The sequence below is a fragment of the Dipodomys ordii genome, unplaced genomic scaffold (genome assembly GCF_000151885.1).
Source record: "Dipodomys ordii isolate 6190 unplaced genomic scaffold, Dord_2.0 Scaffold41, whole genome shotgun sequence".
NCBI lineage: Eukaryota > Metazoa > Chordata > Mammalia > Rodentia > Heteromyidae > Dipodomys > Dipodomys ordii.
In genome coordinates, this window is record NW_012267257.1 from 14,186,622 (window position 1) to 14,192,316 (window position 5,695).

At 38.3% G+C, this 5,695-nt stretch overlaps 1 pseudogene; it reads right to left on the bottom strand.

Annotated features, from left to right (window-relative positions):
* Window positions 1-2,581: 2,581 nt before the first annotated feature.
* LOC105987340 lies at window positions 2,582-3,077 on the bottom strand (annotated as a pseudogene).
* Window positions 3,078-5,695: the final 2,618 nt, after the last annotated feature.

The following is a 5,695-nucleotide window of genomic DNA, read 5'->3' on the forward strand; positions in this document are numbered from 1 at the left end:
GACATCATCTCATCTTTCTATCCTCTCTTATTTAAAAAAAAAACACAACAGCCTCTGTCATTTATCATTTGTCATAAAAAGAGTTTTTCTGATGTTGACACTTCTGCACTTCTACGCGTTTTCAACTAGAACCCTTCCACTTTACAAATATATCTCTTTTAGTATAAAATAAAATCTGAATAGACACTCCCAGAATGGTCTAACCAGTAGGGACTACAGTGGATTATTGAAAACATTACTTGTATATAAATCAACTAGCTTAGCTTTTTGTGGCTGTCTTGTGACACTTGCAACTCATTTTTAATTAACCCTTAGTCTTTTGTTTGTGTGTTTGTTTGCCTACACACTCATCTTGAAAAACCCTAACTACAAGACTGCTTTGTCTTAATGGGGTTTTATCTTATTACAACTTAAACTGTCAAGACTAGCCTGTGTAACTTCTCTTTGTTTTGTTTTCCCTTCTGACACTCAACATTCACTATTTAATGCTCTGACCAGCCATGTTCCAGGTGGGGGCTGCTCTACCAACCTACATCCCAAATGAGAATACTATGCTATAAAAAGTCCTCTAGTGCCGGACGCTGGTGGCTCGCGCCTGTAATCCTAGCTACTCAGGAGGCTGAGATCTGAGGATCGCGGTTCAAAGCCAACCCGGACAGGAAAGTCCGTGAGACTCTTATCTCCAATAAACCACTCAAAAACTGGAAGTGACACTGTAGCTCAAGTGGTAGAGTGCTCGCCTTGAGCTGAAGGGCACAGGGACAGCGCCCAGGCCCAGAGTTCAAGCCCCACGACCAACCAAAAAAAAAAAGTCCTCTAGTGACCTGTGGTGAACAAATAGTGGAAGAAGAAAACCTTCCTTTGTTGTATTAAGCCATTCAGGTTTTGGTATGGGTCATTACTATAGTCTGACCCAACCTGGTGAACAAAAGAACTCAAATAGCAAATCCTTTGTATAACTACTTAAAGAGAAGTTGTTGGTTTTTTTTAAGAAAAAAAGAAATGTTTTGACAGAGCAGCTATCTGCTAGGTACCAGATGCAAATCTGAGCCATCCATCTCAAATAATTTGTGAGCTAATGGCATTTCTCCCCTACTCACTATTATCAGGAAGGAGTCCACTGGAACTGTTGCTTTGGTAATAAATATTGCCATTAATGCCACTGTAGACATGCATACACACACACACACACACACACACACCAATGTTCGGGTTCCTTTTTTCTTTTCAAATAAAGATTCAACCAAGGATACTGGTTTTAAAATCTAAAAATTTCTTCACTCCCAAGACAGATGCCTGCAATTCTCCAAAGACCACATTACAGCATCCTACAGACATCCAGAGATTGTTTAATTGTGTCATGTCTTTTGTTCTCAAAATGCCATCATCACACAAAAGAATTCTGTGTTGTGTTCTCCAGTGGATGGCTAGGGTGGGATTGTATTATTGGAAAAGGGAGAAATATGTTCAAATAAAAATTACAGCTGAAATTACTAATGCATAGTATGAGTAATTTGGCCTTTAATGAATAACTAGTCCAAGAAGATACTGGAAGAGTGATTTAGTTTAATAATCCTATCAGGAACAGCATATAATCAATTCTTTACCCAAATAATGATTGTGTGATATAGTATGCCATTTAACCACTTAATCTTAATTTCAGTTATCTTCCTGAGATCGCAATTAAAAAGTAAAAATACATTTGATTTCATTTAAGCCAATTAAATCTCCTGGCAACATTTAGTCTATATAGAGCACTCGATCAATATATTTTTAGCATACATTACTAATAATCTTGAAAACAGTAAATAATTTACAGCATATTTAACTAAAAATACAACCAAATCTAAAGCTAAAGTTTATGGCTACATAGCAAAAACAAAATTCAACCGGAATACTCTATGATTTTATTGTTTTCTCCTCCTAACGTTTTCTAAGTACCTATGTGTACCAGCTACATATTTTTCTACTGGATATAATTTTTAGTTTGGAGTACCTTTATAAGGTAGTCTGGGATTATATATATATGAAAATGAACATTTAACTTTTCATTATTACTGAAAATAAGGCATGATTCATTCAAATTAAATTGTTCTCACTCATATATAATATTTGGAAGACTATGACTGAAATGTAATTTTTATTTGTGTCCAAAGTGATATCAATATTGCTTACACTTATAAAAGAAGGAATCTTTCTTTTTTTTAAGTTTTAAATATTCTTTATTTGACATTTATACATAAGCCACACTAAAATGCCTTTCAGTAAGTACAAGGCAGATTTCAGAGAAAGGGAATTCTAATTAACTTGGCAAAGTCAAGACCAAAACTATAGACATTGTTCCTCATCTTCAGCCATTACCTTTAACAGGTTAGTTTTGCTTGATTCTGAGACAGTAAAGGGATTTCCTTAGTATTTAATGATGTGCCCATAATTAGCCACATAAGTCTGAATATAAAGCCAATCTTTAACAGATTTGGAGATGGTATTATTCCCTGCCTTACTGAAAAATTGAACGTTAGTAAGTCCAATCATATGACAGAAGGGGGGAGGGAAGTGAGAGTATTTTTTTAAGATCATTTTCACTTAGCCACAAGCCAGTTTTACTTAAATCAGGACTGTCCAAAAACATTCTGCCAGCCATTCATGATCTGAAATCTGATATTAGAAATCAATTGAATTATGGTATATATTAATAAGCCATGAGACATTTGTTTTGCAATAAATAACTAAGGCAGTGGCTATTACTCATTTGTAGCTTTTTTGAGATAAGCTATCAAATCTGCCCATTCTCCCCTCTTAATGCCAGCGAAGATCATTTTTGTCCCAGGGATGTACTTTTTGGGATTTTCCAAATACTCCGTCAGTGTATCCTCTCCCCTGGTGATGCCTTTGTTCTTGTTGGCATCTGTGTAAGTGAATCCAGATGCTTGACCAGTCTTCCGACCAAACAGACCATGGAGATTAGGCCCAGTCTTGTGCTTGCCTCCCTTTTCAACAGTGTGGCACTGGGCACACTTCTGAACAAAAATCTTCTTACCTTTCTCAACATCACCCATTTTCAATTCCCTCTTTCCTCGCTATCACAAGAAGGATAACCGCTCCGAAGCCAGACGTCCTGCGCTCTCTCAAAAAGGAATCTTTCTTGCGTAATAGGCTATCAAAAAATTTTAGTTATTTTATATTTTTAAAAAACATTGATCCAGGCACTGGTGGCTCACGCCTGTTATCCTAGCTACTCAGGAAGCTGAGATCTGAGGATCACGGTTCAAAGCCAGCCAGGTCAGGAAAGTCTGTGAGACTCTTATCTCTAATAAACCAGCAGAAAACCAGAACTGACACTGTGGTTCAAGCGGTAGGGCACTAGCCTTGAGCTGAAGAGCTGAGGGTCAGAGTCCAGGCCCAGACTTCAAGTCCCATGACCAACAAAAAAAAGATTGAGAAAAAAATGACAATTTGACAGTCACTAACTAGAAAACTACATGCTTATCTTCCTTGCTATATTAAACCAGTGGTTCTAAACCAACCTCTACCTCCAAGAAGATACAGTCCTATAAATTTTACAAGGATTTAAAATAAATATTTTTAAGTTTTATTGTATGGTAAGTTTGATGTACAGAGGGGTTATATAAGTGAGGGAATGAGCACATTTCTTGTTGAACATTGTGATCCCCTCTCTCATTTTCTCCCACTTTCCCTTCTTCTCCCCTCCCCAATCTCCCTCCCTTCAAGTTGTAAAGTTCATTTCCAACATAGTGCCTTATGAGTATCACTGTTGCATTAATTCACCCTTTGTCCTTTGTCTCAGCATTTTGTTATTCCCTTTCCTTTCCCCAAATCAAATAAACATATATTCAAGACACAAGGTACCCAAATCAAAAACAGTGACTATAGGGGATGAACCAAAGTGGGGGGAGGAAATGAAGGAAATATCTTCTCACAGTACAATTTGTTTTCCATATCTTGGAGTACATTTCAATTAGCATCATCTTATATGGTCATATATGCATAGCTATAGAACTATACTAGACATATACTAATTATTACAAATGAGGGAAAACACGTAGCCTATGTTTCTTTGGGTCTGGCTTGCTTCACTTAATATGATTTTTTCCAAGTCTTTCCATTTCTTTACAAATGGAGCAATGTCATTCTTTCTGATGGAAGTATTTTCTTGATCCATTCATCTACTGAGAGGCATCTGGGTCAGCTCCATATCTTAGCTACAGTAAATAATACTGCAATGAACATAGTTGTGCTGGTAGCTTTAGTGTGGCCTTGTTTGTGATCATTTGTGTAAATACCTAGGATTGCGATTGCTGGATCATAGGAGCTCTATGTTTGGTGTTTTGAGGAACCTCCATCTGCTTTTCAGAGTAGTTGAACCAGTTTACATTCCCACCAACAGTGTTGTAGTGTTCCCTTTTGGCCACATCCCCACTAGCATCTGTTATTGTTTTCTTGATAATGGCCATTCTAACATTCTCAATGTAGTTTTGATTTGAATTTCTTTTCTTTTTTTTTGGGGGGGGGGCCCTCTGGTAGTGGGGCCTGGGCGCTGTCCCTCAGCTCTTCAGCTCAAGGCTAGCAATCTACCACTTGAGCCACAGCGCCACTTCTGGCTTTTTTTCTTTTTGCTTATGTGGTGCTGGGGAATCGAACCCAGGGCCTCATGCATGCAATGCAAGCGCTCTACCACTGAGCCACCTTCCCAGCCCCTGATTTGAACTTCTTTTATGGCCAGAGATGTTGAACATTTCTTCATGTGTCTATTGACCATTCTTATTTCCTCTTCAGAGAAGTCTCTTTAAGTCTTTAGCCCATTTATTAATGGGGTGGTTTCTTCTCTGAGGATTTGTCATTGGGGGAAGGTTAATTGTTTTAGCTCTAGGTATATGTATTTCTTTATTTATTTATTTTTGTCAGTCGTGGGGCCTGAACTCTGGGCCTGGGCACTGTCCCTCAGCTCTTCAGCTCAAGGCTAGCACTCTACCACTTGAACCATAGCACCACTTCCAGCTTTTTCTGCTAATGTGGTGCTGAGGAACCAAACCAGGGCAAGCCAAGCGCTCTACCACTGAGCCACCTTCCCAGCCCCTCTAGGTATATTTTTGATATGAGGCCCTTGTCTGTTTACCTGGTAAAAATCTTTTTCCAACCTGTGGACTTTCTACTTACCTTGTTAGCTATGTCCTTTGCCATGCAGAAACTTGGCCATTTGATGCAATCCCATTTATCCAGCCTTTCTTTGATTTGTTGTGCTTCTGGATCTTTATGTGGGAAGTTTCAGCCTGTGTCAAGGAGCCCAGTGTACCCCCTATCCCTTCCTGTAATATTTTCAAGGTATCTGCTTTTATCTCGAGGTCTTTGATCCATTTGGAGTTGATTCTGGTGCAGGGTGACATATGAGGATCTAACTTCAGTTTTCTATACATGTATAGATAATTCTGCCAACACCATTGGTTGAAGAGGCTGGGTTTCTTCCATCTGATAAGTTTGGCTCCTTTTTCAAAGATGAGGTGGCGCTAGGTCTGTGGGATCATTTCTGGGTCTTCAATTCTATTGGTCCTCAGGCATGTTCGTATGCCAGTACCAAGCCATTTCTTAAATTTAAATATATATATTTTTATTGTATAGATACTGTACAGAGGGATTACAGTTACATGAGTAATGAGTTCATTTCCTATCAAACATT